Consider the following 24,333-nt stretch of genomic DNA (forward strand, 5'->3'; position numbering starts at 1 on the left):
GAATGGGGATCTGAACCAGGGCATCCAGCACCAACATCTAGGAGCCTGACCACTCAGCCCTCCTGTCTCTATGGAGGCAGCCAACAGGGGCTGCCCCACCCACTCTGACTCACCTTTCCATTCTTGGTGCTACACGAGGCCTGGCACTGTGTGTCCCTAACTCAGCTGCTGAGTCCAAGGGCTGGCTTCACAGTAGCCACCTGGTAAGTGTCAACAATTATTGTGACTTCATACTTCCTTTCCACCCTCCCTCTCTCCCTTCCTTGTGTGTGACGACATCGCTAGTTACCTGTGCAAACACCTAACTCCCGTGGAGGGGGATGGGGGCCGGGCTGTGCCTGTGGAATGAGTTCTCCCTTGTGATCTGGACCTTATCCCTGCCTGCTTTGTTCTCATCAGTTACTGGGACATGCGTTTCTGATGAGACAATGCAATAGCAATCACAATTAGAATGCAGAAGTGTGGTCCAGAGAATGCCAGATGTAGTACATTAATCGTTCTTAGACTTTGGGGTCTCATTCCTGAAAATTATTTATTATTTTACTAATTATTTATACATATTTATGTTTATTATTCATTAGCACTTATTAAATGTATAGTTTTAATTATCATTGTTGTTTATGTGGGTTAAATTTATAAGTGTTTATTGGATTCAAAATTAAAATGGAGAAATTTATAAAACACTTATTTTAACTCATTTGTAAGCCCATTACATTTAACATACCTATTTTTATAAAAAATAGTTGTGTTTTTCAAAATAAAAAATTTAGTGGAAGAGTGGCATCAATTTTTGTGCAAATCTCTTTAATGTCTGGCTTAATAAAAGACAGCTGGATTCTCACATCTGCTCAGCACTCAATCTGTTGAGATATATTGGCCGAAGAATAGAAAGAAGATCTGGTCTCACACAAACATGCAGTTGGAAAAAAGAAGCGTATTTTAATAGCCTTTCTCGATAATTGTGAATGTTCTTCTTTGATATTATACCCCATATTGACAAATGGTGTTTTCTCTAAGGTTAGCTGCAACCTGAAATCTGAAACCATATCATTGCATTTCTTTCTCCTCTGCTACATTAAAATCCATTGTTCTTTCTTGGATGGCTCTTCCCTTGTGCACAATTTTGTAACATCCTGCATTCATCATTTGGGAATCATTGGTTCACTAAGTCGTGCAGATCTTCCAAATCTAGGCGCATTTCATTTTAAAATATCAAAGGATCACACTCGCTAACATTACCACATGTCTTATCAGAAGAGTGTTTAATTATTGGAAAACCGTCCAGCTCACGGTGATGGACATGGATTTTCCCAAATTCAAACTTTCACTTGCAAGTTCAAATTTCATCATTGGTAACAAATGTTGTCATTTTTCCCCCTTGACATGACAAGCTCACTTCATTTACTTTCAAGAAAATGTCTACCAAATACTTCAGTCTGGTTAGTTTGTCAGTTGTGCTTTCAAGCGAAATGGTTGTCAATGAAAAAGTGGCTAGTTTAGCTCAAAAAAATTAACAAACTGCTTTTCTTCAAGGCAACTATCATACTTGAGTCTGCAACAAAAGTGCTTCATCCATACTTCCTATTTTGTCAGGCAGAATAATAAAAAGTTGTATATGCAAGGGTTGAGATTTAATAAAATTAATGATTTATACAGCTTCAACCAGACATTCTTCAGTGAAACTGGCTTTTCTTTGTTTTTTGGGTTTTTTTTTTTTTTTCGTTTTTAGTTTTTTTTTACCATGAGTGCCTGGTGGTGGAGAATACAATGATGGTGACAACAGTTTGGGCCACTCCCTTTGATTTCTGCAAAAGCTCCAGGAGTTGTACCTCTATTGCTTTTGCATCCTTGGTACAAATATCAACACAGTGAAACAGCCAAACAACATCTCCGTATTCTCATGAAAAGAGTTTTAATCTTGCAACCCCCCTGAAAGGAAGTTGGGGTGCCTCAGGGTCTGAAGATCACACTTCCAGAACTGTTATCATGGTAGTAGCTTGGGCAGGAGGTGATGTGTCCTGCCCAGCAGAAGAACAGAAAGAAGGGAGGGATAAGGAAGGAGACTGGACAGGAGCTGGTGGCTGGTGAGGTTTCTGGATGGAGGAGAGGGAGGGGATGAGTCAGGGATGGCACACAGGTATCTGGCTGGGGATGGGGAGGTTGGCCCCGGGAATGTTAGCAAAAGGCCAGGCTGTGGCAGGATGGTGGTAGATAATGACTTCATTTCTTACTTATTTACAGTGGGATGTCACTGAGACACCACTGAGGAGGGAGCTGGAGGCTGGCACTGGCTTTCAGAATCATCTGTGCAGAGGGTATGCATTGATTCCTAAGAACACTGAGATTTTGCCAAGAAGGAAAACCCATTTGTCTTCTTATTAATAGAATGCTGAACAAGATTAAATGGCCTTAATTCAAGGCAAGGAATAGTGTGGTTCGTGTTAACTTCTTGCCCACCAGGCAAAATGCTTAGAACTTTGCAGTCATAGTGTCAGTAATAGTAATGTCTGGCATTCACTGGGTACTCACAGTGAAGCTTGCTGTGGCCTCAGTCGTGCAGTCCTCTCCAGCACCCTAAGACTGGCTTGTGGGGAGCAGTCAGAGAGGGGATGAAGGTAGAGCACACAGCATGGTGCCAGGGCGAGTTCTCAGTGAGCCTCGCAAGCTTTGTTTTAACATGGTCCATTCAGCATCTGCTCCATGACAGGTACCCTAGAAATGATTGTGGAATGAATGGGCAGGTGATTGCGGGGCTGGGTTCCGGCTTGAGCTGTGCAAACCCACAGAGAGAAACAGGAGCAGGAAAATAAGGGGGTGGCTGGACGAATCATTTCCAAGCTGAACCCAGAAAAGGTTGTGATTTGGGGGGAGCGTGGAACATCCCTGCCAGCCAGGTCACTACAGATGTTCTCTTTCTCTCTCCAGCTGCTTTTTTGGGGAGCAGCCACCTTGCATGAGGAAGAGCCAAACCAACAGCCAAAATACGTGACAGGAAGGGTTCATTTAATCAGTAAACATATACATATATATATTTCAAGTCCCATCGATTTCTCCAAACTGGTTGCTCTCGTGGTCAAGTCTGTAATATGTCCCTTTATCCCAGGTCTTAGTCCTTTTCCCAAAGAGCTGGCTGGTGACGAGTCCAGAAGACACCCGATCTGGGCTCCAGAAGCTTGATGAGACTCTGAGCACACACTTGTCAGCAGCCTGCCCAGTGCAATGTCTTCCCGTAAATAACTCAAGACCTCTGTCCTCATGGTTACATGCAGGCAGCCTGCAGGTTATTCCTTTGTCTTTCTTTGACCCAACTGGAAAAAAAAAAAAAGAAAATTACATAAACATCTTCCCCATCACCAGAAGATTGCTCAAATAATTATGTCTGCATCATTCAATGGAAAACTATGCAGTTGGTAAAATGAATGTATCTGATCTAGCTGCAAATTTGGAATGATCTGCAAGATATATTGTTCAGTGGAAACAAAGCAAATATATAGCATGATATCACTGCTGTTTAAAAAAAGATATGCTTATGTATTTGTACTTTTACACGTATGAGTGCATATACACATATTATACGTATAATGGAAGAATGTACTAGAAACTGAAGACACTGGTATTCTTAGCAAAGGGACCGGAGGATGGGAGGGAAAATTAACCTTTATTGTAAACCTCTGTGTTCTGTTTCAATTTTTTGAATAATGTGTAGGTGTTGGTTAAATAATAAATGGTAACATTTATTAAGCGCTCATTATGTGCCAGGCATGGTCCTAAGTGTTCTACATGTGTTATCCTCCCCACACGGAGAGTTACAGGGGTGGTGTTGTTCCTGGGGAGGCCCCTACCCAGCCAGGGACTACATTTCCCAGTCTGCCTTGCATCCACTGGTGGCCGTATGACTCATTCTCATCAGTGAAATGTGGGCGGAAGTGAGGTGTGACATCACAGGGGTGGAGCTCTTCAAAATCTTTGCACCCTCTTCCAGCTCCACCACCAGAGGCAGAGGATTTTGAGGCCCTGGAGGAGGGTGGAGACACAAGATAAAGGCACCTAGTCTCCTCGTGGACGGAAGTCTCCTGCCAACCACATTGGACAATGACTTAAGACATAAATAGAATTCTATGGAATTAATTCTATAGGTGAAGACATAGAATTAGAGTTTATTTCTTACTGCAGCTAGTGTTGCTCTAACTTGTCTCCCAAAGCTTAAAGGGTTGTATTGGCTGCCAGGAGCAGAGTGAACTAGCTGGGAGCAACAGTGGGTGTGGGGAAGCCCAGTTAAAAGATTCCCTGGATGTGAATGGTGGTGTCAGATTTGGAAAGAAGTAGACAGATTTTAGACATCAGTAGGCAGAGGAGTGAAAGGAGTACAGAGGTGTGAAGAAGAGGGAGAAGATGCTCAGATCTCTTCCCTTCTCAACTGCGTGGGCCATGACGCTGGTACTGGCCCAAAGAGCACCAAGGGAGAACCAGTGTACCTGTTAATATCCAAGCAGAAAGCCTGGACCGCTTATTCAGTATGAATTTCTGTCACTTAAGGACTTTTAAAAAGTACATCCAACAAAATAACTAGTATGTACTAAATATCATCTATGTTCATTTTTCCCCACTTGTCTTCACAATCTCATTCTACAGTTGGTTTATTAGCATCCGTATCTAAATAAAGGATCCAACACTGCATTTTTTGATACCTCTCTTAATTCTCTTTTAGTCTTCAGTGTTGCTCTCCCCCTGCTACCTGCCTGCCATTCATTTCTTGAAGAAACAGGGTCATTTTTCCTGTAGAATTTCTCACATTATGGTTTTGGCAGATTGATTGATGATGCTTATAAGTTCCCCTCTCCCACATATATTCTAAAAACTTAGTTCTAGAAGCTTGATGAAATTCCAGGTGAGAAATTTGGGCAAGAATACCTTACAGGTGGTGCTGTGTACTTCTTACCCTGTCAGGGGACACCTCGTGTCTGGGGGCCCCCACTTTGGTGATGTTAAATTGCCCAGTGAGTTAAGGCAGTGGCAGCCTGATTGCCCCATCCAGTGTCAGTTACCACCTCAATCTGTCCCTTGAGTATTTTAGCAGAAGTGAATGAACATTGCTGAGATGGAGTGTTTTATCTGCAAAAAGTTGGTTTTCTAACTCTATCATTCCTCCTGCATTTGTTAGCTTTGATTCTTCTCAAAAACAGAATATTGCTTCATCAACCATCTGCTTATCCTGAAATATAGTCTATAGAGGAAAGGCAAGATAAATGTTTTATTCTTTCCCTTTATTTATCAATTTTCAAAATAATAAACTGGTACCCTAGAAACCCTACCAATCTAGTAAGAGGTGGTATTGTTATCAACGTAAAGATGTTATGCATTTGCTGTATTTCAATCCACTGAAGCCATTATCCTTTCTGAAGCGAATATTATCCCATCCTTATACAGGGGGGAAACCCTTCAAATCAGCTCCTCTCCTGTTCTAAAAGTCTTTGATAGCTTCTTACTTTTAGGCGTGACAAGATATGCCAGATTCTTCTTGTACATTTCCTGCTCCAGGCTTGGACAAACACACATGCACACACACACAGTCCTGAACCAGATCTTTTCCACACAATACTTTATAGATAAGAAAACAGTGAGGGGCTGATGGAGCCTGAGGCCACGGCTCTTACTCCCAAACCCATGCCATTGTTAAAAAAAGAAAAAGAAAAGAAAATTATTCATGACACTTGTTGAAATTGGTAAGGAAGATTTTATTCAAGGGGGGCCATCGTGAAGGGTATGGGGCACAGCACTGGGGTCTTGCAGCTGGGGAGAGAGATTGGGCTCAACTCCGAACTCAGTGTGGGCAGGTGGGAATTTATAGCCAAGGGGCAGGGTGGGGTCAGTGCATGGAAAATTACCAAGAGGAAACTTCAGGGCAAGGAGGGTATTAGGACACTATTAAATGAACACTTGTTAACACCTGAACAGGGTGCCAGAAGATGAGCCGAGGTTCAATCACAGACCACAAGAGAAATTAAAAGAGAAGTTGATCACTCACAGGCCCTGGAGGACGTACACAGCATACCTTGAGGGGCCACACGGGGAGGTGAAGGGAGAGTGCAGACAGAGAGAGGAGGGACTTGGGGCACATGCTTTATGGGGGTCTGTGAGTAGGGTCCTGGGGCCAAGGCCAGATCGGTCAATTTTAACCGAAATAGCAAGGTTTCAGCAAGCGTCACAGGGTCACGTCTAAGGGGTGTTTAAGACATAGACACTGGGAGGCAGGGAAGACAGCTGACCTCAAAGGCTGACGGGTGTCACCCCAGGATTTCCATTGGCTGTGACCCTGGAGTCTAGGACACATGCTCCAAGTCCACCCGGCTGCCCAGAGCTGGCACAGAGGGAAGGCATCCTCCCTCCAAACACAGAGGTCTCTGCATACGACCAGAGGACTCCAACTGATGGAGAAGGCAAACTGTAGAAGGTCCGATATGCGTGTCAATGAATAATCAGGTGTAGTCGGATTTCAAGAGGCGAGAGAGAAAGAGAACATTGTTAGACCCTTCAATGTGCGAAGCTCTGGGAGTCAAGCCTTGTTATTTCTAGTTTATAGATGAGAAAACAGAGGCCCAGTGAGGTGATGACCTTGGCCAAGGGCACCCAGCTCATAGGAAAAAGTTAGGATGTGGACCCTGCTCTGTCTGATGCCTGAGACCTTGCCATTCCCTTGGCCACAGCTGCCTCCTGCACAGGCCCTGCTGGGCTCCTGGCCGGGGAGGCCTGCCTGTCGCAGCAAAGCCCGGGAGCCAGCATTGACCTCCACTCCCCGAGCCTGCTGGACCCAGTGGAAGCCCGGCCCTCCTCTTATTAACTTGAACTAGGGTCTGGGAAACAGCAGTGTCCCCATTTATGCTCTCCTTTAAAGGTATTGATGAGCTTATTATCTTCTCTCTGCATTCCCACTAACCAGTTAGAAGTAAAATGGAAAAAAATAAAATTACTTACATCAAAGGCAAATTATAAAATACCTAGCAAGCGAGTTAACACAAAAGATACAGCACCTATATGAATGAAGCTGTACAGTCTTATTGAAGACACAAAATATGTCTTAAATGAGCAGAAAGAAATTTTAGGTTCCTGAATAGGAAAGTGACATACCATAAATTCCTACCATTCCAGTTAAGATCTCAATAGTTTGTGAAAAGGACAAAGTTATTTTAAAGTTCTTATGAAAGAACAAATGTCAAGAAAATGCAAAATATTCTTGAGAAGGGAAAATATTTAATCTGACTATAAAGCTAGCATAATAAACACAGTGTGGCATTACCACAGAAACCAAAAGACAAACAAAAAACTAATTTAAGAAACTGCAAAGGTACAATAAGGCAATGACCAGCAAGAGAACAATGAGGGCTTCCCTGGTGGCGCAGTGGTTGAGAGTCTGCCTGCCGATGCAGGGGATACGGGTTCGTGCCCTGGTCCGGGAAGATCCCACATGCCGCGGAGCAGCTGGGCCCGTGAGCCATGGCCACTGAGCCTGCGCGTCCAGAGCCTGTGCTCAGCAACGGGAGAGGCCACAGCAGTGAGAGGCCCGCGTACCGCAAAAAAAAAAAAAAAAAAAAAAAGAGGACAAAGATACAGGACAAAGTATTTAGAAACACACCCAAGTTCACAGAGAAATTTAATATTTAAAATGGTGGCCTTTCATTTCAATGAGAAATATATGGTAACTTACACCTGGTGGACAACAATATCTGGGCCATATTGATTGTACATTAAAAAAAAAAGAAGATTCAAGGTGAATTAAGAATCTAAATGTAAAAAACAAAATAAAAATAATAGAAGACATCTTAGGAAAATATCTTTGAATGGAGGTGATCTAAAACAAGTCAGGATAATATACACACAACTGTATACACAATATATAATCAACAAGGACCTACTGTATAGCACAGGGAACTGTACGCAATATCTTATAATAAGCTATAATAGAAAAGAATTCTAAAAATATACATATATACACATATATATATATATCTGAATCACTTTGCTGTACACCTAAAACTAATACAACATTGTAAATCAAATATATTTCAATAAAATTTTTTAAAAAAATAAAACAAGTCAGGAAACGCAGGTGCTTCAACAGGTAGGAGAAACAAAGCTGACTGTACAATATGCTTAAATTTTTAAAAAGCAAAAGATAGCATACTTAAAATCAAAAGGTTTGGGAAAAACATTATGTATGTGACAGTCGATTTTTCCCAGTATAAGAAGAATGCCTACATAAATGAGGCAAACAATGAACCTAAAAATGAGCAAAGAATATGAAAAAACAAATCCACTTTTTTTGTCATCAGGGAAACGCAAAAAAAAAATAAAATGCAATATTGTTCTCACCCATTAGATTTGCAACATTCAAAAAGAGTGGTCAATCTGATTCTGATGTGGGGAGATAGTCTCATACAACGGTATGGGAGCATTAATTGCTACAGTCACTTTGGAAAGAATTCTTGAAAAAGATATTGTAGGTTCATAAACACTTACCTTTTGGCCCAGGAACCCCACTCTTGAAAATCTATCCACTAGATGTAAAAACACACATACGAAGATGCACTGAATGTGGAGACAGAAGAGGAGGAAGCCCCCTGGATGTTCTTGGGGTTGGTGCGAGTGTAGTGGTGAAATAGATCAAGGTAATCCCTCCAGGGCATGGCTGTGCCCCTGCTACAGAGCAGATGGCCTAGGGAGATGGCCAAGCTCCTTAAGCAAAAATAACAAATAATGGAAGAGAAATGTAGGAGGTACCATCTCATTTGTAGTCAACAAAAAGCCCCCAAAGACATGAATGTATGTATGAGCACAGAGGAATACTAGGAAGCAAAACCTCAAGCCTGCTCAGACCTGAAGACCCCACAGCCCCAAGCACAAGGGTTGCGTCTGCACCACGGAAACTGGCAAATGCTGCACATTCTGGTTTTATGCCCTGGAAGCCAGTCGTTAAACCTTTACCAGTGTGTCACTGCCACAAAGGGTTGAAAAGGAGAACAGAAAACGGGCACTGTCTCCAGAAGCTCCCACTCAAAGACCTGCCTACTCCTCACACCGGGAAATGCATGAACACGGATTCATATTATATCACACAGGAAACTTATCCAGGCTCCGTCCAAGGAGCACCATTCTTTCCGGAGGATTCTGTGGTCTGTGCAGCTTGAGCCACTGCACTAGGGGCTATGCTGCATTCTCACCACTCGGGGGCAGTGTAGCCACAGCCAGTTCGCTTGCACAGCCTGGTTGGGGCTCCCAGCCCCTGCTTGAAGCCAGCGGCTCCTCAGCCCTTCAGGGCCCTGGGACCCTCCCCTGGAGGTGGAGGAGGGAAGAGGGGAAAGGACTCAAACCTTAGTTACCATTTAAACCACGTGGTTCCACTTACAAGCAGGGTGGCAGCCAGAGCACTGCCGTGAGCCTCAGTTTCCGTATCTGTAAACCACAGAGGATGATAGGATTGACTTCAGAGGGCTTTGTGATGATTCAGTGATATGATACATAAAGAGTTTTCTATGAAGCCCTCAGTGACATCAGCCACTCTCATTATTACAGTTTACATGGAATACTGATGGTCTCATCCCATTCTCCAGCCCATCCTCTGAGGTATGTACTATTACCTTCCATGTTACAGAGTAAAACACTGAGTGACATAGAAGGGAAGTGACTGACCAAGGCTGCACAGTGAGTGGGGATTAGCAGGGACTTGATCTGGTCTGGATGACGCCCTAAGTCTCTCCTCCTCGACTCAGCACAGCAGAGGTGATGGAGAGAGAAGAGGGTCTGCAGGCTGCTCTGGGGCCTGAGCCACCCCCTCCTTCTCCCACCCCCATCCCTGCCTCCACCGGGTGGGCCACTCAGCATTCCCCTCTCAGAGTGCAACTCCTTCCTTGTCAAATGAGTCACTGCAATTACAGAGTCATTGTAAGATCCAAGGACACGAGCGAAGGACGCTTCATAACAGAGACGCCGTCCCTTCATCTCTTCATTCATCTCACATGTGCTCCAAATGCACATAAGGCCCACAACAGTGTGGGGTGAACCCCCTGGGCTTTGCCCTAATGGGCTCCCAGTCTGGGGAGGGAGAAACGATCGAGCCTGTTTCCTCCTCTGGGCACGGGCATTGCCACATGGTGGGGTCTGGCATTTAGGGGGGTAGGCAAGGCACCTGTCAACACCCTCCTCCTCCATCCTCCCCACCAAATGCTCATACGTATACACGGATACGTATGCACACACATGCATGCACACACATGCACGCACACGTATGTGTGCACACGCACACCCACACAGGAGGGGTTGGGTCTTCATTTGTGGGGCAATGTCTTTCCCTGTTACTGAGCAACAGAGGGGGGTGCCTGGCAACCTGGAGCAGCTCAGCAAGACAAGCACTGTACCACGCCCGGCTCTAGCAGGGGCACGGAGAGGAGGGCTCGTCCAAGCCTCACCCAGACTTAGGAGGTTGTCTTGCCTGTGCCCAGCCCTGGGTATCCCATGCTGCCCACCCAGAGAGGCCACCCAGCTCAGAGGTTCACAGTCACATAGCCACATGCAGTTTCTGAGCTCGGCTGTCTGATCCACAAGCTGGGGGCAGCGGCAGCCCCTGCACCACAGTGCAAGGCCTGACAGGGTTCTCTGCACGGAAAACACTAAGCAGGGAGCCTGGGCGAGTGAGCACCGGTGGGAGGGTCAATGCTGACGTTCCCACAGCAGATCCTCACACCTCAGCTCTAGGTTCCCGCTCCAAGCTGAGGATTGCCTCTCCCTTGCAGTGTCTCACCATAAATGAGTGTCAGGGACCTCCCCCCCGCCACCAGGTGCTATCCTGAGGGCTGACTGGGACAGAGACACACTGACTGGCAGCACAAAGCCTGGACCAGACCCTCCTCCCACGTGCTCCTCCCCCACCATCTCCATCCTTTCAGGTGCTGCGGCCCAAACCTTGCCTCACCCTCGACTCTCTCTGCTCCCCCACATCCAGTCAGTCAGCAAATGCAGCTGCTCAAACTCCAGCCTGACCCCTGCTCACCCAGCACTACAGACAACAGCCCGGTGCAAGCGGGGGTCATTTCAGCTGCTTCTAGCTTCTCGGGGACCAGAGTGGTCCTTTTAAAATAAACGTCAGATCCTGCATTTCCCCTGAGTGGAGCCTTCCAGTGGCTGCCATCTCACTCGGAATAAAACCCAAAGTCCTTCCCTGGCCTCACCATTTGCCCCTGATAACCCCCACTCCAATCTCCCCCTCCCCCTGCCTCAGGTACTGGCCTCACATCCCCTCCTCAAACACTTTGCACCTTCTGTTCCCTCTGCCTGGCATGCACTTTCCCTGAGAGCCACTTCCGGTTTCTGCTGACTCTCCAGAGACAGAGCTGCCCCCTTCTGTCCACGTTATGAGGACACCATCCTCCCCGCCTCCTGGGGACCGCCATCCCTTTACCCTTCTGTCTCGTTTTTTGTCCTTCTCACTGCTACACGGCGGTTTAACACTTTATGTTTGTGACTGACTGCGTCCCTGTCACGTGTGCAAGCTCCGCGAAGGCAGGGACCTGGTTCTCCGCTCAGCCCCCAGTCGGTAGCCCTCAGCCATAACTCAACAAATAGATCCTGAACAAATGAATGAAGAGGAAATGGAAGGAGGGCTGAATGAATGAGTGAGTGAGTGAAAGTTTCCCCATTAACTCTGGTGTACACTCTAAGGGGTTGGTTCAGAATCAAAGGATGTGTCAAATGCTCGTACGCACTGGCTTCCTCTCTGCACCCAAATTCCTCCAAAATCCCACACAACTTTTCTCATGGACACACATAGAATCCTTATTCCTGAACTCATTCCAAAAATACCGGTAATTGGAGTTGAGTCAAAGAAATTTCGACCTAGAAGAATCCAATTGACCACCCAGAAATGGCACCCTGGGCTAGTTCTCTTTCCCCTCTGAAGACAGCCTGGTCAAAGGGAAATTAAAGACCCTGCAGGGACAATCCTGGGCTCAAATTCTGAATCTTCTTCAATCTATAAGACTTGGGCATGACCATTCACCTGTCTGTGCCTCAGTTTCCACCTATGTATAATGGGCACAATCCCCCCACACAAAGATGGATTGCTCTGATGGTTAGGCAAGAGCAGAGCCCTTTGGGGGGCAACTTGGTAGAAGCTGGGTATACACAGAGCACCCAGCACTTAGGGGACACACAGTTCCTTTTCCCTACTGCAGGCCCCCAACTCCGGTGCCCCTGCCACCTTCCATTCCTCTGTGGAGCTCTTGAGAGCAGGAGAATAAAACAACTTGCGAAGCTGGAGCTGGATGAATCTCAAATCCTTGACTCCCAGCCCAGGACTCACCCACTGCCACTCACAGAAAATGTTCATTTTAAAGGCTGTCTGAAAATACGATTCCCCAGGTAGCACTGGGGGTGATAGTGAAGAAAGGAACCCAAGTGAGTGCCACACTCGAAATCTTCTGAGCTGTGTGTTTATTGAAGGCCTTCTGTGTGCCAGACACTTTGGCATATATTACTTCTTTTGATTCAATCAAGTCCTAACACAGCCCTGGGAAGTAGGACATTACTATACTCATTTCACAGAGAGGGAAACTGAGGTTCCAAAAGAGGTAGCCACTTGTCCAAAGTCTCAAGCAGCTTACAGGTAACAGAACTTGGATTCAGACCCAGGAGGTCTGTCTAACCCCAACTTTCCCCACCGTGCCCATCTGCCTTCCTGAGTCCCCTGAAGGCCTAGCCTCTCCAGCCACACCCACCAGGGCTGTGAGCTGCTTTCCCCACACAAAGACCTCCAACCCAGCCCCCTGAAGACCTTGAGCAGGTAATGTGAGTGAGGTGGGCAGGTGGGCAGCGTGGGGAACCACAAGGCTAAGGCCCTGCAGGATATGGGCTCCCCTCACTCCTTCAGAATGCAGAGCAGGACACATCATTCAAGAGAAAACGAAATCCAGGTTCTCACGGGAAATCGCCTGACTTTTCAATGTTGTCAGTCACAGCTGCAGGTTGTGTTTGGTCCTCATCTGTGAGCCACTGTCACTGCATCACATAAACTCCAGTGACAGCAAGAAAGCAAAAGGCAGTATGGACAAACTGTCTCCTTTCATTCTTTTCCCTTCCTTTCTTCCTTCCTCTCCTTCCTCCCTCCCTCCCTTTTCCTCCTCTTTCTTACTTTCTCTCTGTTATGGTATGAGTCATATACCCCCCAAATTTATAGATTGAAGCTGTAGCCCCCAGTACCTCAGAATGGGACTGTAGTTGGAAATAGGGTCTTTAAAGAGGGGATTAAATTAAAGCAAGGCCATTAAGGTGGGCCCTAATCTAATACGATGTGTGTCCTTATAAGAAGAGGAGATTAGGACACAGACCCACAGAAGGAAGGCCATGTGAAGACACAGGGAGAAGGTGGCCATCTGCAAGGCAAGGAGAGAGGCCTCAGAAGAAACCAAACCTGCTGGCACCTTGATCTTGAACTTCCCCGCTCCAGACCTGTGAGAGAATAGATTTCTGTTGTTTAACACCCCCAGTGTGTGCTACTTGTTATGGCAGCCCCAGCAAACTGACTCTCTCTCTCTCTCTGTCTCTCTCTCTAAGGAAGCTAAGGCTTCAGGATGTATCGATGGCAGATCTGCTCCAGAAAGAACGTAATGGGCATGGATCCACCTCCACTCACTCCCCACAGACCAAAGTGGAGGAAATACCTCTCAGGAATTCCTGAACTTCCTCTCAGGGACAGTAAGGAATTTGCTTAGGAACAATGTTTGGGGGCGTAGGGTGAGAGCACACGTCGCACCAGTAACAAAAGCTCTTCTCCAAGAAGAGGGGGACGGTGTGATGGAGGCCAAGAAGAATGAGGGTGGGGACAGGACAGGAAAGGATACTTCGAGGCCCTGTCTGAGGAAACCCCATGCATGCCTCCCACTGCCAAACTGCCTGTAAAATTCTATGCAGGCTCACAAAATGGTGCATATGCGTAGATTTCTTTTAATTAAAAATTTTTGATGGAAATATAGTCAATTTACATTTTCTGCGGTATAGCAAAGTGATTCCATTATATACACATTCTTTTTCATATTTTTTTCCATTATGGTTTATCACAGAATATTGAATACAGTTCCCTGTGCTGTACAGTAGGACCTTGTTGTTTATCCATTCTATATGTAATAGTTTGCATATGTTAACCCCAAACTCCCAGTCCATCCCTCCCCCACGGCAACCACAAGTCTGTTCCATATGAGTAGATTTCTTTTTTTTTTTTTTTTTTTTTTTTTGGTACGCAGGCCTGTCACTGCTGTGGCCTCTCCCGCTGCGGAGCACAGGCTCCAGACGCGCAAGCTCAGCGGCCATGGCTCACGGGCCCAGCCGCTCCGCGGCATGTGGGATCTTCCCGGACCGGGACACGGACCCATGTCCCCTGCATTGGCAGGCTGACTCTCAACCACTGTGCCACCAGGGAAGCCCCATATGAGTAGATTTCTTAATAAAACTTGTAAAGGAGCTGTAACCTGGGTCAAGATGAGACCAATACCCCATTAGCTGATGCATAAGCTAGTGTGTGTGTGCGTGTGTGTGTGTGTTTCTGTGTGTTGGGGGGAAGGAGAGGTGAGGGGCAAGAAGGCCTCAATCAGTATCTTGTGCCACTTGTGCAGAAGCACCATCAATCCCCCCCACCCAATCTCATGAGTCAGGGTCCTCCTCGTCCCCATTTTACACAGGGGGAAACTGAGGCTCTGAGCGGGCTTGCAGTCCACGAGCTGCAGTGCCGGGAATCGAACAGGCTCCAAGGCAAGGCCCTGGCATCCTGGCCTGGAGCTGGGGCTTCCAGAATCTCCTGGAATCTGGAGCAGGCACCGGCAAACAAAGGCAGCTGGCTCGCTGGCTGCGCGGGGAGCAGCTCACCGCCAGGGGGCAGCGCGAGACCGCGGACGCCTCCCGGGCCGCCTTTGCCCGGGTGAGGCCCCTTCCTGCACCCCTCGGCAGGACCCAGCCAACCCCGCAGGCCCCGCGCTGCAACCTCGCACACCGTCCTCCGCATCGCCCTGCCCTCCCTCCTCTTTTACAGGCTAATTGGATTCCTTTTTATCTGTCAGGGCCTAGCTCAGAGATCTTTGCAGTCGTTTTCCGTTTCAGGGAGACTTCCTTCATCTTCTGGGCACACGGATTGATGCTCCGCAGCCCAGCCCTCCCTCCATCAGCCCCACTCGGCCGGGAAGGCACTTTCCTGTGCTCAGTGCTGTGCAAATGTGGATTCCAGCATCCCCATTTCGGCCTGTCCTGGTAGAAATGTGGAGGCTCCTGGGAGCTTCTGAGCTGCAAGAGCACCCAGGGTCTGTGTCCCCCCACTGTGCTGATCACACGGGGTGGGTCTGTTGATGGATGGAAACCTTGGGCCAGGACCACTTCTGAGCCACTCCGGTTCCCCCAGGCCCAGCTTGGTGCCTGCTGGGCAAACCCTGTGTGGGTTCCTAGGGTGCCTCGGTGCCTGGAGCCTCCCCACTCCCCTGCTCCCACAGGTGTACCCATCCTCCTGAAGCTGGCATCTCTCGTGGTGTGTGGGTGCCTGAGCTGGGAGCCTTTTACAAACCCAAAGAGAGCCCCGCACTGGGAAAGATTACTTGGCAATCAACAGAGCCAGCTTCCCAACCCAGGCAGGCTGTCTCCATTGCTGCTCCAAATCGGAGCCCACGCCCACACTATTCCTCCCCACACACAGACACAAAAAGCCCTCTGATGTGATCTCCACTGAACATTTATCTTCTGCTGGATAACGTTCTTCGTGTGCATCTCCTCATTTCCCCTCAATCAGCTTTGCAGGGTAGAAATGCCTCCCCCGTTGCACAGATGAGGAAACACGGATCCAAAGCAGGGGGAGGACCTGCAAGCCCCACCTCCACCTGGGAGCCCTCCCAGAGTTGTTCCTCCTGGAACCTCCCCACCCCCATTCCTCCTGCCTTGGACTTCAGTTCTCAAGTATCCCCCTGCTCTCTCTTATGGTTCCCCTTCCTGATTCTTTGGAGGGTCCAACACACGTCTACTTTCTCATGGGACTGTTTCCGCCCGTCTCCCGTTTTCAAGCTCTGAGCTCCACTGGGCTGGGACTGTGTGAATTTTGTTCAGCATGCTGTTCCCCACACAGAGCACTCTGCCTGACACATAGTAGGTATTCAATCAAACGTGTTAAATGAACGAATGAAACGTAAAAACAACCTTAGGGAGTATGTGACATCAGCCCTACTGTCCCCGTCATCGCCGCGCCATGGATGAGGACACCCAGGATCAGAATACCAGCTGGGATGGAAAAGAAGGAACATTTCTGATCTATGTGAATCAAGACTTCTATTAAAGTGTATTTGGTGACAGGGTTTATAAACATGAAATTACGAAAATACCTTGCGTGTTTTTTTTAAATTGATCAATGGTTACTTATTTTCTTTATTTTTTTTATTTTTTATTGAAGTATAGGTGTTTCAGGCGTACAGCAAAGTGATTTGGTTATACATACATACACATACACATATTTATTTTTTCAGGTTCTTTTCCATGTTGCACGTTTTAATAACAGAAATAGAAATAGAAGGTATTAAAACACAGTCAACTTACTAAAATGCATCTCAGCGAACCACGTGCAAACAAAGGTGATGGAGCCAGGGGGCTTGCGAGTGTCTGTGTTGCTGTTATGTTACTGTAGGTGGGGTGAGCCGAGTGCACAGCTGGGGTTTGACCAAGTGAGGAGAGGGCCAGGCTGAGGCTGCCGTGTCCAGGTACCATGAGGACCGCCCTAGTCACAGGCCCCCCTCCTCCTGCTAATGAGGTGATGCAAATAATAATACTAGCCACAGGCAAATAAAGTAAACAGTGGGGTCAGGCAGCTGTGGCCTTGCTAGCTGTACCCAGTGCTGGGGGCCCGGGGGAGATGGGAGGTGTGCAGGGCACTTGCAATTGCTGATGCATTGCTAATGAAATGGCTGCACTGACTGGTGGGTTTGGAGCCCTAGGGTGCTGTCCTGTTGGGGTGAACCTGGGTTACCCTTTCTGTCTGGCCCCCATCTACAATATGAATGAGAAGACACCGTGGAGAGAGAGGAGGGGGTCAGCCCAGAGAGGGGGTGGCTTGCCTTGGCTTCGCAGTGGTGGTGGCGGAGAGAGGATTGCCAGCCAGCCCTCTCCGTCTCCACAGCAGCTGCCAGGGCTGTGAACTGCATCACCGGAGTAGGGCAGGGCAGGATGCCCTGTGGAGCCTAATTCTGGCAGGCTTTTGTCTTAAGTCCCAGTCATATGCCAGGAATTACTCCTCCAGAATGAAGGATCCCCGTCTGGGGCTGTCCACCTCACTGCTTTCAATTTACGATGCTTCCTGACTGGTGGCTGTTGGGATCACAGCTGGAAGAGGCTCACAAAAAATCACAGCTGTCTTCTCTCCTGAACACTTCTGTCAGACCCACAGTACGTGCCAGGCCTTGGGCTCAAAGCCTCAGAAGCCGGCCCTCGGGGAGTCAAAAGAGCTGGGTTCAAACCTCAGGTCTACCTCTTCCTAGCTGTGTGACCTTAGGAAAACCACTCAACCTCTCTGGGCACTTTTCCTCATTTATAAAATGGGGCCAACCACTCACGGCATTTTGTGCTGAGTAGCTGAGGAATAATATACCAAATGTGAATGTGACTGATGGAATCAGGACAAGAGGGGCACTCGGTTCCTGGCCCCCAGTATAGCCCTTTCTCCAGATCAGAAGGGTGGAGATGGCGGACGGACCAAGTCACGGGCCTTTGAATGCCGGGCAATGAATGTGGATTTTTTTTCCTGGGGGCCATGGCAGGCGTGGAGGGAAGTGCTCAGATTTGCATTTCAGGAAAGGAGTGTTGGTGGGAGGGGAGAGGCTGGAGACTGGAGGCCAGGTGGAGATGGGTAGAGCTGGTGAACGCAGGGGCCTGGCCAAGGACAAGAATACTGCCCTGTTCCCATTTTTGTTTCTATTTGTTTCCACCACTGGGCTCTGCCATTGAAGACACACAGCCCCAGGATCCCTGCAATCTGGGGGCTCCCTCACTCAGCTTTTACCCAAATCCTTGCTCCTGACCCTTTCTTCCCATTCCGTATGAAACATCAGGATATATATATATATGTATATATATATACATATATATATATTTTTTTAAAGATTTATTTATTTATTTTTGGCTGAGTCTGGTCTTAGTTGAGGCTTGCGGGCTCTTCTTTGCTACGCGCAGGTTTCTCTCTAGTTGTGGCATGCGGGTTTTCTCTTCTCTCATTGAGGCGTGCGAGACCAGTGGTCATGGTTCGTGGACTTAGTTGCCCCACAGTATGTGGGATCTTAGCTCCCTGACCAGGGATCAAACCCGTGTCCTCTGCATTGGAAGGCGGATTCTTTACCACTGGACCACCAGGGAAGTCCCAAAACAACAGGATTTAAACATTTTATTGTGAAGGAGGCTGCACAGTGTTGGAAAAGGGCACTGAGAAAAATGCAGACCTGACTTTCGCACTCTGTTCCTTGCACTCACACTGTACCTTCAACCAGTCCTGTGTGGGAGCGTGAATAGCGGTCCCAAAGATGTCCGCCTCTTAATCCCCAGAAGCTATGAATATGCACTTTACATGGTAAAAGGGAGCTTGCAGATGTGATTGAGTCAAGAATCTTGAGATGGGGAGATGATCCTGGTGGCCCCGTGTAATCACAGGGTCTTTATAAAAGGGAAGCAGGAGAGATATTTGAAGACATGGTACTGCTGGCTTTGAAGGCAGAGAAAGAAGCCATAAGCCAAGGAATACAGGCAGCTTCTAGAGACTGGAAAAAGCAAGAAAACAGATTCTCTCTGCTATGGTCTGAATGTGCGAATCCAAAATTCCTATGTTGAAATCTTAACCCCCTGTGGGATGGTATTAGAAGGCAGGGCCTTAGGGAAGTGAATAGGTCATTCCACCCTCATGAATGGGATTAGTGCTCTTATAAAAGAAGCCCCACAGAACTCTCTTGCCCCTCCCACTGTGTGAGGACACAACGAGAAATGAGTGACCTGGAAAAGGGTCTCACCCTACCAGGCTGGTCCCCTGACCTTGGACCTCCAGCCTCCAGAACTATGAGACATAAATTTCTGTTTTTATAAGCCACCCAGCCTGTGGTACTTTGTTATGGCAGCTTGAACAGACTAAGACACTCTCCTAGGACCTCAGGAAGGAGCACAGCCCTGCTGATACCTTGATTTTAGCCAGTGAGATGAATTTTGGACTTCTGACCTCCAGAGCTGCAGGAGAAGATATATGTGTTGGCTTAAGGCAGTAAATCCATGATAAGTTGTTACAGCAGCAATAGGAAACTAATGCACGCCTTCCCCACTCTGGGCCTCTGTTTCCCTGTTGAGGCTGTGGACATGGAGAAGCTTCAGGCACAGGCTGCAGTGAGTGGAGGTCAAGGCTAAGTGGAGATAGAGCAGGTCTTTCCGGGAGGCCTGGGCTCTCCCCGTGCCCACTGTGGACCAGGCAGAGTGGATGTTCAGAACTTGATTCCTGCCTCTAAGGGTCCTGGAAATGAGTGAAGTAGGCAGGTGAGAGGGGTGATAGGGACTGGTGGGGTCTGGAGAAAAGCCCGGAGCAGAGACCTTGGCCACAGGGGCAGCCCTCCCCACGTTGCCAGGTGCACAAGCTGGCCCAGCTTAGCCAGATCATCCCACTCTGCTTAGAGAATCAGGACAATGGATGTTCCTGTGAAATCTCTCAATCCTTCGATGTTGCCAACCAATTAGAAAAGAATTAAACAGGGAGCGAGCCAAACCAAACACATCTGAGGCCCAACCTGGCCTCCAGGCTGCAGTATCGCTGCCTCCGGCTTGATCATTCAGACTCCAGGCTTTGGCATCAGCCAGAGCTGGGCTGGAATCCTGGCTCTGCCACAGCCAGGTCACCTGGGTAGCTCACCCCATCTCTCTGAGCCTCAGTTTCCTCATCTGTAAAAAAGAGATATGAATGTCAGCATCACAGGCTGGGGGAGGAATAGATGAGTACCTGCGTGCAAAGTGCCCAGAGCAGGGCCTAGCATGGAAGAACCTACTTATCAAATGTTCCTTGTTACTGTCATTACTATTATTTTACTGCGTGAGCGGGAAGACAGCTTTCCATCCCTCTGTGCCCTGTGGTGGTCCTCCCTATAGGAAGGGCCTCTGTGTCAACCAGTGATGGAACTCAGAGCCCGAGCTCCAGAGAAAAGATCCCCACAGAAAAGAGTCTGCTGTCTCTGAGTTCACACTCTGGGGCATGGGAAGTGTTGTGAACACAGAGCCTGGTGAAGGAATGCAAGCAGCAAGGTGCTACAAAGAGCAAGTTCACGTACACTGCGTCCCAATCACAGCCTAACTATGTCAGTGTCCCATCCCATCCCTTTACAAAGCTGTACTTGCAAACCTCAGATTGCCGTGTCCCACACGCCAGACTGAGGTCCAGCTTGCAGCCACACATCCCCTGCACTCCCCACCCCCAAACTGAGTGAACTCGGTGTTCAATGATGTTCAGGTCCTTTGCAGTCAGTATCTCTTCTACTATCCTTTGCATAATTTGTTCTTTAAATTGACCCTTTTTTATATAAATCTAGCTCCCACTTAGGAACATTATATGTAAAACAATGGCCTTGAGGAGCTAATTAATTTTTTTCTCAGACATGTTAAGAAAAAAATTGTCTCTGTTAAAAATTTAAAAACTTGTCAGTGTGATGATGGCAAATCCTCCTGCCAGCTCTCACGGTGATTGGGGCGCCCCCTTCGGGTTGGGCTGAGGTTAAAAGGCAGCGTGATCTCACATTCTATTTTTTTTTTTTTTTTTTGCGTACGCAGGACTCTCACTGTTGTGGCCTCTCCCGTTGCGGAGCACAGGCTCCGGACGCGCAGGCCCAGCGGCCATGGCTCATGGGCCCAGCGGCTCCGCGGCATGTGGGATCTTCCCAGACCGGGGCACGAACCCGTGTCCCCTGCATCAGCAGGCGGACTCTCAACCACTGCGCCACCAGGGAAGCCCTGATCTCACATTCTTGCTGCTTCTCCCCCGAGGAAGTTTCTCCCAGTTTTGGTTCCTCTGCCACCGGGATTTGCGGATGGTGAAGAGAGAAGTCAGGAGAAGCTGGGAACGTGCCTTCAAACATCATTATCAACTCTTGATTTTTTAAAACGGATTTCCCCATGCATTTGAGTAATTCATTCATGCCTGGCAAATGGTTTCCAGTCCTTTCACTGGAACTCAGGTTGTAAGCTATGCATGTGGCTTCTGCAGCTCCCTATTTCTCTAGGACCAAGTCCAAACTCGACACGGCATTCAAGGCTCTTCCAGGCCCTGACTTGTGGGCACTCTCCCATCCTGCCATGCATCCCTCCATTCTTTGTATGCCAGCAGTGTCCAGCCAGTGACGGTTTCCCTTCTGTGATGTTGTGCATGCTGGTCTCACTGTTGGGATGAACCCCATAGGCTTCGCTTGATGAGCAAACTCCTATCCAATCTTCAAAACCCTACTCACCATCATTGTTTTGGTGGTGTTTTCCCTGATGCACCCTCTACGCTCAGTCTCCCCAGAAGAATTGCTTATGCTTTCTCCTCTATCAAATGTCCCAAATCCTTCTTGGCAGCTCCTTTGCCTGTACTGCAGGCTGAGCCCACAATGCCCATCCCCCAGCTGATGACAACATCCACCGAACAGGTCTCCCCACTTTCCCTCCACCCCTCCTACCTCCTCTAATCTCATGTCCACAGAAGCCAGAGTTACCATAGAAAAACCTCCATCAGAGTACGGTCACTCCCCTGTTTAAAACCTTCCAGCGGCTTCTACCGTATACAGAATAAAATTCAAGCTCCTCTAAATGCCTCTAAGCCTTGCTGTGATCTGGTCCCATCCACGTTTCTGGCATTTTTTGTGTCCTCTCTTCTTCAGCTCACTGACCCAGTCTTCTTGCCCAGAGTCTACAGCTGCTGGTCCCTACCTGGAACGTTCTGTGCTGCTTACCTGCCTTCCATACGTGTGCTCCCACCTACCCTGTCCTGCACCACATGTACTCTCTACACCTGCCTGTCACTGAGGACTCAGCCAGATCATCAGTGCCTGGGGAAGCCCTCGGTGCCTCCCCCATGTGACTGGGTGCTCCCAGAGACAAGGATTGCATTGCATCCATCCCTGTGTCCCCAGGCTGGGGACAGGGTGAGGTCCAGTCCATGAATGGGGGTAGACCAGCTGGGGCCCGCAGGAAGATCCAGCTCCTCCTATGATCTGGACCCTTGGCCAGCCTCCCCCGGGCTCCCACTGCTGGCCTCATGAGGGGCGCTCTTCCCACAGGGAGGTTCTTGGGGCTCAGCAAGGACACTGTCTGCCTGTAGATCAGGTAGTGGGTTTACAGAGGAAACATCCCATGTGTCTTTTTGGGTTATGGAGACAGGGACCTTCCAGGCAAAACAAGCATGAGTGCAATGGGGACAAGATCTGGAGTGAGGAGAACCCAGGCTGGAGACTTAGTTCTGTTCTAGTTCAGTGCAGCCCTGGGTGCCCTGCCCTAGCTGTGCCATTTCCTGGGGGCCAGATTAGAGGTCTCCAAAGCCACTCCCAGCTTGGGTTTAGTACAGATCAACTTCCCATAACTCTAGTTTCTTCACCCCCTAAAATAGGGATAATGATTCCTACCAGGCTGTTAGGATGCCATGAGACAACAGAGCAAAGCACCTCACAGGACCCCACCCACAGGAGTTAGGAACCCACTGGGACTTTCATGGACCCCCCCAACTTTCTTGCTTTCGTGGGCTCCTTCCTCATAAAATAAGCTTGAAAATTTATGCAACTGGTATAAAGATAAGTATAATTCAGGCTGAAAAATATTCATTTTTCCTTATTATTTTAAAATAAATTGAAATATTTTTGTGGACCCCTAGGAATATTTGCTTCCTACCTCACCACCCTACATTTCATCTCCCACCCTGATCCCCACTTGCACAGGGTCCTTGGCTCTGTCAGGGGCTCTGATGTCAGCACAGGAGATGAGGGTTAACTCTGCCAGCAGTGCCTGGTATATAAGTCAATCTGTTAACTCACTCAGTGTTTGTTGAGCATCTCCCATCACTAGTAGTGATAGATTTGTTGGTGCTAATAACTTCCCTTGTGTTATCACGGTATAGTGAGTTCAATACTGTCCTCCAAAAACTCATGTCCCCTCAGAACCTCAGAGTGTGGTCTTACTTGGAAATAGGATCCTTGCAGATGTAATTAGTTAAAGTCCTCAAGATGAAATCATTCTGGTTCAACTCAGTGATTGGTGCCATTCTAAGAAGAGGCAAGATGCAGAGAGACACAGAGAAGAAGATGATATGAAGATTGGGGTAGAAATTGGAATGATGTGTCTATAAGGAATGCCAAGGATTGCCAGCTGCACTTACCTGGCAGCCACCAGAAGCCAGGAGAGAAGCACACCTGTAGAACATCTGGCCTCCCGACCTGGGTGAGAATACATTTCTGTTGTGTGAAGCCACCCAGTTTGTGGTAATTTGCTATGGTGTCCTTAGCACAGGAATACACTCTGCTCATCTTCATTGCCGCCCCGCCCATGAGAAAGACACACTTATGGTCCTCCAGTTTAGACGTCAGGACAGGGAGGCTCAGAAATGTCCCACAGCTTGCCCAAAGTTACCCGGGTCCCCCTGACTCTGGCCATAACAGGCCCAGCATGCCAGGACTTGGTGTGGGGGGAGCATGGGGGAGGGAGGCTGGGGGTGGGTGGGAGGTGAGGCTGGAAGGTGAGCCAGGGCACTGCCACCAAGCGGGAAGCTGCATTCTGTTGCCATTGACACTGATAATTAGAAGCACCATGGAGCCACCTGGGAAATGCTTACACGTGACCTCAAACGAAGAAACAATGTGAAAGCAAAACTGCTTCTGCGCAAGCTGTGCAACAGCAGAACTGCCTGCGGACAAAGCCTACAAAAGATGCAGAATTGCACCCTCGGGCCTCTAGATTTGTGGGAGATTTTTTTCCCCATCTATTTTCCAAAATTTCTCTGATATTATTTATTTACTTATTCAGTTTGATAGAGAAAAATGCAGAGGGACCCTTATCCCTGCTCCAAAAAGCCACAAAAACTGGAAAGCCCAGAAAACCGGAGCCCCGGCACATAGGTCCCTCCACCTGCTCTGTGGATTCTACTGCCCAAATTCCATTTCCCTTGGGCGTCTGCACTGCAGGAGCCACAGCCCTGCTGGAAGCACCTCCCTAGGCAAGCAGGATCCGCTGGGGCTGGTTTGTCAGAGGAAGGACTAAAGGAAAATGCTTTATCCCAGTGCTGAGATCAGAGGCCCT

Source organism: Mesoplodon bidens, assembly GCF_964165515.1.
Source record: "Mesoplodon bidens genome assembly, chromosome: 4".
Lineage (NCBI taxonomy): Eukaryota > Metazoa > Chordata > Mammalia > Artiodactyla > Ziphiidae > Mesoplodon > Mesoplodon bidens.